This window comes from Cyprinus carpio, chromosome B22 (genome assembly GCF_018340385.1).
Source record: "Cyprinus carpio isolate SPL01 chromosome B22, ASM1834038v1, whole genome shotgun sequence".
Lineage (NCBI taxonomy): Eukaryota > Metazoa > Chordata > Actinopteri > Cypriniformes > Cyprinidae > Cyprinus > Cyprinus carpio.
This window is the reverse complement of record NC_056618.1, coordinates 11,277,600-11,291,161: the sequence shown is the minus strand read 5'-3', so window position 1 is coordinate 11,291,161 and position 13,562 is coordinate 11,277,600. Positions and strand designations below refer to the sequence as shown.

The following is a 13,562-nucleotide window of genomic DNA, read 5'->3' as shown; positions in this document are numbered from 1 at the left end:
TATATAATATAGATATATATATGAGATATATATATATATAATTTAGGGCTATGAATATTATGTCTGCCATTTGGAATTTATTTTTAAACTTTCTCAATTAGCTTTTAAGGTACCTAGTATAACGATTTTTCACCCCGCACCCAGCTGTCTGTCTGCATCCGGTAAAAGTTTCGTCCTTATTTTCCGGTGATCGGATGTTTTTATAGGTTTTTTTTTTTTCATTTTAAATGGAATTGGGGGCGCTTATGTATTGATGTAGCAGCTCTACCGTTGTGATTTCGGCTGCGCGTCGCGGACCGATTACGTCATTCACCTGCGCGCTCACAACAGCCAGAGTCGCGTCTCGTGAGGCGAGCAGCATTTGCGACTTCAACACGTGTTTACATTCTTGTAACCCTAAAACACACTTAACCGTTTATTTACAACCCTCCAAAGAGGTAATTTCTGATATGTTTTCTGTCTGCGTCTTCGGACTAAAAACATTTATAACAAGCAGTCTCTACCGAGCATGGTGAGTGAAAATTATCATATCTACGAAGACAGTGTGTGTTTTTTATATGATTCGTTTATGCTTGTTTTTGATGTGTGCAGTAATAATGATGCTGGTACTGACATTCTCGTTCTTATTATAGGTTTTATATTTTTGTCCATTTCTGGGATATACGTAAAAGATAAGCGTATTTTTTTAATGAGAGCCGTTTTTTAGTCTTTCAACAATTTGCTAACGCGAAGAATCAGTTTTCTTATCAGCACTACAACTCATAATACAGTGTGATGATCTGCTGCTGTCCCTGAATGTCTTGTAATTAATGAGTGTTTAGAGTCTGAGACTCTCAATATTTCAGCTGATGACAATCCTTTTTATTTCAATGATAATAGAGTCCTGTTTTCACACTCCTTCATTATAACTGATGACTTCAGATCTGTTCATTGACACGTTAAGATCATTTTCATTGCTGTCAAGAGACAACAAAAAGAAAGAAACAAAACGGTCATTTTATTTTGACATTACCAGATGAAACTGTCACAACAGCATTTATTCGTAAATCTGATGAACCACAGGTTTCATATAACACACAACACACTCAAATGAGCAGGTTGTTTCTTAATTGTAAATGTTTTGTTTTTTTGTGTTTTTTTCTTAGATTTAATCTTCATTGTTTTTATTTTTTACATTGTTTAGGAGTTGGTTTATTTTAACTTTGTTTTTTTCTTCATGTCTATATAAAAAAACATATTGCCTTATTAATTAATTTAGGAGCAAAAATATCTGGATAAAAATCCGTCAAGAGATTGCCAAAACAGGACTATGTTTGTGGCTTTAATATTTTATGTTTTTTTGTTCACCAGTTTTCCGGTCAGCTGTGCTGAGCTATCTTAAATGTTGTTATAATAATGAAATTTATTTGAATACTTGAGTCAGAAGTTGCGGGTATATAAAATGCTGGTACAATTCATTGACAGAAGCTTTTGCTAGATAACATGGATGTAGGTATGTGGGAATGCTTCAAATGGTGTGATTCATAAAATAAATAAACTGACTGATTTATAATGATTTTTGACAGATCACTCCTCCTTACTGAACAGTGAACGCTCCTCCCACAACAAGCACACCTTAGTGAAGCTCCTAGCACAACAAGCACACCTTCCGTGAAGTCTCCCACGCCGTCATCAATAAATGCTGGATATTTCCATGCGTTCTACAAAGTGCAAGACGAGCATCAGAGCATCCTCGATAGTGAAGAAATCTGCAGAGACAGAGTTTATATGAGGACAGAGAGGAACATAGAGATCCGCAGAAACCCTGCCAGAATCAAACACGACTGAAGAACAAACAGGTTGGGTGTTTTATTCTTCATCCTTCATCAGGCTAAAGAACCAATAGGTTATATAAAGCTTGAAGCAGTTTTATAATCTTGTTTTTGCTAGTAGGAAACTGCCAAAATTGTACAGGGGAATATTGTTGAAGCAGAAAATAATAAGGACACTTTAAAAAAAAACTGGGTAATTTAAAATAAAAAATAAATTCTGTTTAGATAATATGATGTAGCTGGGAAAGGTTTCGTGGGTCTTCTTTCTGTCATAAGTCTATACAAAATGAATCAAAATATATATAATATATAGTTAAAAAAAATAGGCTATATGACAGTAGTTAGTAATGATCTGCATTTCTGCTTTGAGCTGTTTTTACATGAGCTGAGATGAACAGAAGAATGCGAGCAGCTGCTTTTGTAATTCATTGATGCGATTTATCTCATTTAGAATACGCTTCAGTTATTTATAAACAAGCATAATGCTAATATTATGACATAAAGCGCTATCCTGCACTACAAGCCTAAATACGAAGTGAACGTTTCCTGCAAGTTCAAAGACTCCTTTTGGGTGATTTCTTCCGACAACAATGTAAACATGGCAACTAACTCAAAAAATTCACAAGCGTTTTATTTTTTATAGTTAGGGCCAGGCGATAAATAGATTTTAGTCGTTTAATCGATGTGTTAGCTTACATTTTTGGGGACTTGTTTGATGAAAAACGGTTTTCTTTTTAACATACGCGACGCTCCATCAGGGCTCAAGCTAGTTCCGAATGGGACAACCTCCCCCCAAGCCGTGCCATAGAGACATGCTGCTAGTTGAGTAGAGTTTTTCGCCCTATGAAATGAACAAGACCGCTGCAGCACAAGCACGACCATAAGGAAAAACAAAAAGCAACCTACAGCGTGTAACTCGTTGCGGCGGCCAGCTCGCCAAGCTTCCTTTTGGGGCTCGCATGGCAGTACATAATACTATGATATTAAGTAATTCATACAGATATTTCATAAAAACATTAAAACCGCTGGGCTATAACATAACCCATGAAAAAACTCACAACCATTCTACAAAACCGGACACGAGGCGTGGATCCTCCAGAGACAATACAGCACCCATCTGTGTTGTCTACACAGATACAACACGATCCCCATCAGTCACAGTACTTCTTTCTGATCCGCCCTTCATTCTATTTATGACGAAAGTGTACTTACGACATTCCATGATTCACAATGTATGTGGTGCCACCAAGTTTTGACTTTAAGCACTCTGGGCCAGACAACCTGACTTTTTCTTCTTTAATCGACACAATCAACCTATACCAGTCCTCCTTCGACTGCTATCCTACCTCCGCGCTTACAGAATTCTCAGGCGACATTCCCCCTGACCACTATTTATTTTTTAGATGAGAAATCTCACAAGAGTGGAACCAACAGAAACCTTTGTTCTTAATCTCGGTCCCTCAGTGTTGGCGAGCTTTACCCATCCGATGCCATGGTATTTGAGCTCCTGGTCAGATGCGGTCCTTGCAGAGCGCCTCCCGACCCCACAACTTTACCTTTTATCCTATTTTACGGCCGGCTTCGCTCGGTCGCTGCGCTTACCTCATTCTGTGTGGCGCCTGGGAACGGGTCGTGTGCCCGTCACAGCTAAACAAACCTTAACTTCCGGGGCTACGGTAGGCAAGATCAGCCCATCCGGGCGCGAGTATTGAGTCCCACCGGATGGCCGGCGAGAGCCTCCGGCTAGGACCACCAATTACCTTGATTATTCTAGCTGGCCAGTTTCCGGGTCCTACCCGTTCATATTACCAAGTGTGCTCCCATTTATATATCTATATACGAGAGCATCCAGGCTGAGACAGTTACTTACTAATTTTCGCATTTCTTTCGAGCTCGCGAAGAGGGACCTGAATCGCAATATTCAAGCTGATTTTTAATCACCCGGGATTTATCCCTCATTTATAATACGCTTCGTTATTTATCCGATACGTTACTATTACTGACATACAGTCTATCTGCACATCATTGAGCCCTTCACGCAACAATGTGCTGAAACATGGCAACTAAACTCAAAAAATAAACAGCGTTTTATTTTTATAGTTAGGGCTGGGCGATAAATAGATTTTATCGTTTAATCGAATGTGTAGCTTACATCGACTTGTTTGAATGAAAATCGGTTTTCTTTTTAACATCCGCCGACCGCTCCATCGCGGGCTCCCCCGTAGTTCCGGAAATGGCTCAACCCTCCCCCTGCAGCGCTTTGGCCATAGAGACAGTAACTGCGCTGAGTGAGAGAGCTGTTTCGCCCTATGAAATGAACAAGACCGCGGCAGCACAAGCGACAGCCACCAAAAAAAGCAACCTACAGCAGTGTAAACTCGTTGCGCGGCTCGCCCAGCTTTACTTTTTGTGGCTCGCATGGCAAGTACATAATACTTATGATATGCTACTTCAGTCAATACAGATTATTTCATAAAGCCATTGAAAACAAGCCCCCAGGGATTATAACGAATAACCCATGAAAAAAACTCCTTACCATTTCTACACTATGGCCTAGACGAGTGGCGTGATCCAACAAACGACAATAGCACCCATTGATGTGGTCTACACAGATACAACACGATCCCCATCAATAAACTGATGCTTCAGTCTATTTATGACGGAAATGTCTTACACTACATTCGATGATTCACAACTGTAGGTGGTGTCACCAAGTTTGGACTTTAAGCACTCTGGGCCAGACAACCTGACTTTTTTCTTCTTTAATCCAACTCATACCAGTCCATCTTCGAGTACCTCCGCCTTAGAAATTCTCAGGCAAAAATTCCTCCTGACCGGACAATCTTTACCTTGCCATTATACGGTGGCGAGACTACACATTCAAAGTGTGTGCTCCCGTCGGCGAGAGTCTCCCGCCCGAAACTTAACCGTTTCCATTTGCCGGGAGGCAAGAATTAAACGTCTGACGCCACGGTCTCGACTTCCCGCCAAACGCTGCCTAAAACCTCTCCGCTATTCCTAATCTTTTACCCCCGCTGGGTGAGGCTTACCCGTCTCGATGTTCTGAGTATAATACCCATCGGATGTCTCGAGATGCCTCCCAGTCGGGATTTCCTTTTCTCTCTCTCCCCGGCCGGCGAGGCTTACCCGTCTGATGCGTGTGCTCCCGTAGACTGCGAGAGTCTCCCGGTCGGGGTCTTAATTTCCGCCGCAAGCGAGTCTCAATCCATCCGAGCTGTGAGTATCGATTCACATTGGATGTTGGCAAGCGTCCTCCTTGTCGTCAGCCCAAAGCCTTTTTCCTTCTGCAAACCGCGAGACCTGAACATGTCCCATTGTCTTGAGTCTTGATCTCCAGTCGGCGGCTTCATGGCCCTCTCGGTCAGCATTGCCTTTGCCACTGAATAGCAGGGGTTGTCAGCCCGTAGGGCCCGTTACGCGACACTGTGACTAATTGATCCGAGGCAACTCCGGGTGATACCTCATGTGGTCGGGCGATACAATCACCTTCCTCCCCCCATCGCCGGTGGATGGTCACCACCATTTGATCAACGCTGTGAGCTCACCGTGCGCAGGGCCGAGGCCCCTAACGACTGGCGCTATCAAGTCTAGCACTGGACCCGCATACGCTTCACAAGGAGAATCCTGTGGCCATTTAATAATACCCTAATTCCGATATGTGCGTTTTGGGTTACCACCGTACCGCCTGCGAGAGCCTATGGCAAAACAACCTTTACCTTTACCTGATATTGGAACGGGGGGGGGGGGGGTGGAGGTGAAGTGGCATCAAAAATACTAATTTGGCATTCAAATAGGGAGGGTCAACGATTAATCGATGATCGATTAATTGTCTATAAGAGATGCAATCTATGGTTGTGAGGGTCCCCGCACGATGCGTGAGTATCAAGCCCCCATCGGAACATCGGCGAGAGCCTCACGGGCCACACAAACTTACCCTTTTCACATTCTATGGTCGTCGAGGGCTTACCCGTCTGAAGCCGTGAGTATCGAGCCCCCATCAGATTGTCACGAAGAGCTTCACGGCCACACAAACTTACCTTTTCCATTCCTATGGCGCTGCGGAAGCTTACCCAGCCGATACCAGTGAGCAAGGGAAATTCCTGTGGGATGCTGGTGAGAGCCTCATGGCCACATAAACCACATAACCTTGTCCGTCTTACAATCTGGAGAGGCTTACCCGTTCGATGCCATGAGTACAAGCTCCCGTCAGACATCGGCTAGAGAGTCTCTCCGGCTAGACAATCTTACCTTTTCCCATTTCTATCTACGGTCAGCGAGGCTTACCCGTTCGATGCGTGTGCTCCCGTCGGACGGTCGGCGAGATCCTCCTGACCGGTACAATCTTTACCTTTCCATTCTACGGTTGCGAGACGTTTTTACCCATTCAATGTGTGTGTGCTCCCGTCGGCGAGAGTCTCCCGCCCGGCCACGCAACTTAACCTTTCCATTTGACCGGGAGTATAAGCAAGACTTAACCGTCTGACGCCACGGAGTCCTCGACTTCCGTCCGCGCCAAACGCTGCCTAAAACCTCTCCGCTATTCCTCACCATCTTTTACCCCCGCTGGGTGAGGCTTACACCGTCTCGATGTTCTTGAGTATAATACCACCATCGGATGGTCTCGACGACGCCTCCCAGTCGGGTTTTTTCTTGTTCTCTCTCTCCCCGGCCGGCGAGGCTTAACCGTCTGATGAGTGGTGCTCCCGTCAGACATGCGAGAGTTCTCCCGGGGTCGGGGTTTCTATAATTTCCCGCCCATCAAGCGAGTCTCAATCCATCCGATGCTGTGAGTATCGATCTCCCCATTTGGATGTTGCAAGCGTCCTCCTTGTCAGTCAGCCCAAAGCCTTTTTAATCTGCAAACATCGAGAGGACCCCCAGCAGCATGTCCATTGTCTTGAGTTCTTGATCTGCCAGTCGGCGGCTTCATGTGCCCTCTAGCGGTCAGCGCATTTGCCCCTTTGCCCACTGAATAGCAGGGTCTTTGTCCAGCCCGTAGGGCCCGTTACGCCGACACTGTGACTAATTGAGTCGAGGCAACTCGGGACCCGACCTCATGTGGTCGTTGCGATACAATCACGCTGCTCCTCCCCATCGCCGGTCGGGCTCACCCCTTTCCAACGCTGTGAGCTCCCGTGCGCATCGGCTTCGAGGCCCCTAACGACCATGGGGCTGCTATCTAAGTGGATTGCACTGGACACCGGGGTTACGGCCGTCACAGAAGTTAAACTGTATTATTTAATTAATAATTAATTTAAGCATATGGTGCTGTTCAGGGTTACCACCGTACCGCCATGATGTATGCAAAACATTTTTGTTTTACGTGGATATTGGAACGGGGGGGGGGGGGGTGGAGGTGAAGTGGCATCAAATATACTAATTTGGCATTCAAATAGGGAGGGTCAAACGATTAATCGATAGATCGATTAATATGTCGATAAGAGATGCAATCTGATTAAGGCTGTCATGTGGTCGGTGTAACCGCTTAAATGTTTGGGCTGCGTGCGGCTCCATGCGCAGAAACACGTGAGAGCGGCTGTGAGCTGACGGTGACGGTAGCTATAAAAAGCATCATCATCATTCACAATGTCTAAATTAAGCTTTTAATGTGATTAAAACCTTTAACGTGAAATTAAAATAGAAACAAACATAAAGTTCTTCAACATAAAAAAAAACAATAGAAATGTAGTAACTAAGTCCATTCATTTCAGATTAACTGTTTCATATCGGTGCGCTGTGCCGTGCTGCGGGACACAGGACAGGCCAGATCTAGTAAAAGTTATTCATTCCTTCAACTTGTTAAGTCGTTCCTATGGGGGGGGGGGACTTAATAATTTGTGGCATATTGTCCATGGTTCATTATTTTGTCCCTAAAATAACCCATGATTTAGTGAAAATAAGGGAGCAAATATAAATAAATCGAACGAATTTCTCTAATTCATGAATCTTTCATTTCCCTTCCATGTTTACCACGTAGATGAGATGCGAAAACAGCGATTAAAGTGAAAGATAATAAAATAAACCTGCGAATTAGAGGGTTACACTGTGAAGATTTAGGGAAAGAAACAATGGACTATAATAATTGAATTTTGTGGAAATTCGTGACCAACCTGGCAAAACCAGAACAAGCCGCGTAAATGACGGCTATGGCTCGAGCGCATCCAGAGGCATGCTCGCGATCTAACATTTTCCTTATTATTCCTCTAATAACAAAGCTTTTATACCACACTTCTCATAATCAGATCTTATAATTTTGTAAATAAATAATTCCACTGATTGCAAACAGCGATATAGGCGCTGTGACAGACACGATAACCCCCGTTTTCCCCCACGCGCATTCAGTGATGTCCACTAACGGTGACGCCGAGCATCGCCTCACAAGTTCCTGCATTGACCTAACTAGGCACAGTGCTCTCGAGCCCTGGGACAAAATGGGATGCTTTAAGAAAAATGTAATAGGCCCAAAATAAAACATAACAATTTTGTTTCCCTTGATTGTTAGTTTTTATTTTATTTTTTTTTTTAATATGCGAAATATATCTGACTTCAATAATTAGATAACGGATTTAAAACAGAAGTGTGGCTGCGCTCCCCAGTTCACGGAAAGAAAAAAAAAAGGATGACAACGCATTCTGTTTGTTTGCTTTATTTTACAAGAGCACAAATCTTCTGTGTGCACAAATGAAAGCAAACACTTTTGCGGAAAAGGTTTTTTTATTTTTATTTGTATTTTTATTTTTTTATGTCTCAGCTGTTTCGATCGCGCCGGAGCCTGCTGCACACGTGTATTCTAGCGATTCAAACTCACATCGCAGTCTGTTTCATTATCAAAATAAAATAGTCAACTAAAGATTTAAAAGGTTACACCAGTTCAGTTTTAAATAGACCGTAGTATACCGGTCTAATCTGCTGTTATGCCAGGACGTTTGTGCTCATGTGAAGAGGATTATTCTTTTTTCGTCTATATGCGAATGCATGAAAGTACAAGCCTAGTTTACGTTATAAATAATAGTTTAACATTCAAAGCATTGCGAATATGGAAACATTTTGATTTATGCCGAATGAGACATGAGCAATAACCTCCAAATAAATTTAGCCAAAGCGCGCTCGCTCGTCCTCGTCTGCACGCACGATCGGATGCCCTGTATGCCGGTCTTTTTAAAACAAATAGGCCTACCGGACCGCAAAAATCTGACATTTTCTAGGGACAAAGAATCAGCAGGATCAAAATTAATGTGAGTAACAGTGTTTTGGCTGCAGCAGCGCCGATGTAAGCAGTTCACTGTAATGCGCAGCGCAGTCACACGGCGCGCCACAGTTACTTTTTGGGATAATTTTATTTTAAATGCCATCTATGTTAGTTGAAAACATTGCAATTGTGTTTTAAAATACAACAACGAGCACCACAAAAACCATTTAAAGAGGCGCGTTCAGCGGGATTCCGTCATCCGTGCGGGATTGGAAACGGTCAAACAAAGTAAATGTACCTCAAAAGTATTGCGCGCTGTCTTTTCATTTTATGAAATCAATCATAATCATATCTAATCATTTTAGAATCCTGCTACTAGCATTTTATTCAGACTTAAACCCCTTAAATTCAAGCGAGAAAGCGTTTTGTGTGTGCGTGTGGCTTTTGCACATCCTGTCATGGCCGGTGACTGCGTGCCTGCAATAGACGCATTTTGCAAGCATTATGGTTAACGATTAATCGATTAATTGATCGTTAATTTAAACGACGATCGATCATGGAAATAATCGAAATTTGACATCCCTAATTCAAATACATTGCGAATATGAAAACATTTGATTTTGTGCCGAATGAGAGACCCAGCGTTGGTTTCAGTTTCGTTTTAGCCTTAATTAATTCGTTTTGGCTTGTCATTTATGTTGCTATAACTTCTTATAGGCTATTTTTTATTCTTGTTCTTTTTTAAATAGGCTACTGTTAATTGAAAGGATTGGTTGTGGAGTGAGGGGAACTAAAATAGCATAGCTATGTATACAGTGTTTATTATAATGTTTGCTATCATTTGTAGCGTCTGCAATAGGCCTATTTCTGAATGAAATAATAAAATGCGACTTATTAATAGGCTACGCAACATGTTTTTTTCTCTCTAAGAAAACAATAGCGTAGCCTATTTTAACAATGTAGCAAACCTTTTTAAATATTTTGATAAATTACTGAAAAAAAACAATGACTTTTTAAACCGTTATCTGATTGTATTAATCGGTCAAAATTCTGAAACATCGAGAACACCGAGCACCAGGGAAACAGTGAGTGTGCACTTTACCTTCGGATAACGTAGCACGGATGTCCTGGGCGATGGAGTCTCTGACAATCACAGTGTTGCACAATCATATGTGTCAGCATAGCAGTGATATGAAGAGCCATGTTTCTGAATAACAGAGACTAGTTGATGCCATGTAGATAGAGAAGAGCTAGATGTTGCGACTTGGACACCTCATCCCCTCCAAGATACCTTGACAGACTTCTCTGAGAGGTAATAATCAAACCACTGGAGTGCGGTTCCTGAGATGTTCTTTGCCAATAATAATAATAATAATAATATTTGTTACTTTTATATAGCGCTTTTCTGGGAACTGAAAGCACTTTACATGGAGGGGGAATCTCCTCCACCACCAATGTGCAGCATCCACCTGGATGATGCGATGGCAGCCATATTGTGCCAAATCACCCACCACACACTAGCTTATTGGTGGAGAGAAAAGAGAGTAAAGAAGCCAGTCAATATATGACCTTGATGATGGACTTAGGCCAATGGGTGAATTTGGCCACGATGCTGGGGTTACACCCCTGATCTTTTTCGAAGAACATCCTGGGATTTTTTAATGACCACAGAGAGTCAGGACCTCGGTTTAGGTGTTTTTTTTGTATTGTTTTTTTTTGAAAGTAATTTTCTCATACCGAAAAATAGTATGAATGTAACTCTACACCCTTGCCTCATTTATTATACACAGATTTTTGAATATGGAAATTAGCCCCGCCTCCACTCAGTCACACAGCAGCCAGCCATGAGCCAGGGCCTCCTGATCTATGAACTGAACTGTAATAAACGCGATACAATGGCAATGGCAAGTGGAAATATTGGTTTAATTAAACCAAATGTGTTTGAACAATAAATAAGATGGTATTGCTCAACATAAGCTAAGAAACTGATGGCTATCTTCATGAGGTAACATTATCGTGAAACGATCCAGCGCAAACAGATAATGACTGATAAAAAACTATGTTTTTACTAGCGGACGACTACAGTGGATACTGTAACATTCGTTAAATTTACTTACTTGACAATGTTGTGTCCTCAAAATGTCTAAAGACTCAAATGCAGCCGAGTTTGTGATTCTAATCTGTGCCCGCGTGCAAATGTGTGTGACCTGCGGATGTCAATGCGGGAGAAGTGCGTCTGCGTCTTAGGATCCCTTGACGTTGTAACGAGTAGAAATATGGTGTGGCCCCTTTAAGAGCTGCGTGCTCCCGGTTGAACTGTTGATTTGCATTGCATGTGTGATTTGAGTGCCGCATGTATGCAAATTGTTTCTATTTTTCTGTTGCTTTTTTAAAGTAATTTTCTTTATTAAGTAACAGCTGTTTCAAACCGTGTTTCTGTGACTGTCTTTAGGGAAACTACAGTTTTAAGGAAGAAAAATACACAGCAATGGTGTTTATAAATTGATGGTCACATGGTTTGTCTAAAAACATATTAAAAACACCACATAGACAAATAAGCAGCATAAAAACTTACTTATTTTAAGGTTTTAAAGCTTCAAGTAGTTTGTCAGATTTTGATTTGTTGTAATAGAAAAAAATATTTAGATCTGTGCAATAATATAGTTGGAGCAGTAAATAATAAGAGCACTTTCTATAAACTTGTGGAGTTGATCTCCTATACTTAATGTTTCTCACTATAGAAACATGAGATTTGTGCCTATAATGTTTTAAACATAAGAGGAAGATCAATGTACCTCATTCATGGAAAGTATCTGTGATTTACTGAACATTAAACATTTTGCTTTAATTTCAGAATTGACTGAAGATAATGAGGAGGACGAAGAACTGCGTGAAGAGGAGGAGAAACATCATGTCAAAACTGGAGAAAAACTTTTGAGTCGCTCTCAAACCAAACAGAAAGATTTTAAGAAAATAAGAGATGAGAAATCGTTCACCTGCCCTCAGTGTGGAGAGAGTTTGACAAACAAACAGAGTCTCGTGATTCACATGAGAGTTCATGCAGGAGAGAAATTGTTAACATGTAATCAATGCGGAAAAACATTTTTGTGGGCTTCAGCCCTGAAGAGTCACCTGATAGTTCATTCAAAGGAGAAACCACATTAATGTTCTGTATGTGGAAAGAGTTTTTCACTTCTAAATAATTTAAAAGCTCATCAGAAAATACACACTGGTGTGAGAGATCATATGTGCTTTGAGTGTGATAAGACTTTTATTACATCTAGTCATTTGAAACGGCACCAGAGGATCCACACTGGAGAGAAACCTTACAAGTGTTCACAACTGCGACAAGAGATTCATTCATTCAGAATCCCTGAAAGCACATGAGAGGATTCACACCGGAGACAGACCTTACATGTGTAATCAGTGTGGTATGAGTTTCAGACAAAAAACTCAACTTAAGGTGCACATGAGAGTTCACACTGGAGAGAAACCGTTCACATGTGATCAGTGTGGGAAGAGTTTTGCACAATCAGCAAAGCTGAAGAGACACATGAAGATCCACACTGGAGAGAAACTGCATGAATGTGATCAATGTGGAAAAACATTTTTGTGGGATTCAGGCCTGAAGAGTCACCTGAATGCTCATTTAAAGGAGAAACCACATTCATGTTCTTTGTGTGGAAAGAAATTTTCACATCTGCAGAATTTAAAACTACATCAGAAGAGACACATGGATGTGAGAGAATATATGTGCTTTGAGTGTGAGAAGACTTTTGTTACATCTACAGAACTGAAACAGCACGAGAGGATCCACACTGGAGAGAAACCTTTCATGTGTTCACACTGTGACCAGAGATTCAATCAATCAGAAACCCTGAAAAGACATGAGAAGATCCACACTGCAGAGAAACCTTACACATGTGATCAGTGTGTGAAGAGTTTTAGACATAAAGATCAACTTAAGGTGAACATTAGAGTTCATACGGGAGAGAAACCATATCACTGCACTGCATGTGAGAACAGTTTCACTCAATTAATTTCTCTCACAAGCATACAAAAAAAAAAAATCTTCAGATCCAACATTTTCAGGTCTGACACCACATCCTCACAAAACATGACACAATAATGTGTTGATCTATACATTTGCTTCTGTACAAATCAGTCATAATCAGCATAACAATTGACAGGGAAAATAAACATTATCTGTTAATTTCTATACTGCAAATGTATCACCTCTAGTTTGTTTGCTCCTCTATGAAGGGAAGGTGTATTTGTATTGGTTTTTTTTTTTTTTTTTTTTTTTTTACAGCGCAGGATGCAGTGCAGTGGGAAAAACTGATTTCCAGAGTTATGAGGTTTTCGGTTTCTGAGATTTTTTTAATGTCAGTGGGATCAGCATACATGAATATTCATGCATTTTCCGGACATGCATGTGGAACTGAGCTTTTTATTTTACTCAGGTTAGTTTCAGCAGGTTTAACAGAACATTTCAAAAACAACTATTTTCATAGTTCCACAGCCTTATGCCTAAACTTGTT

General features: G+C 41.4%; 1 pseudogene; it reads left to right on the top strand.

Annotated features, from left to right (window-relative positions):
- The first annotated feature begins 1,482 nt into the window (after positions 1–1,482).
- LOC109051293 lies at positions 1,483–13,150 on the top strand (annotated as a pseudogene).
- Positions 13,151–13,562: the final 412 nt, after the last annotated feature.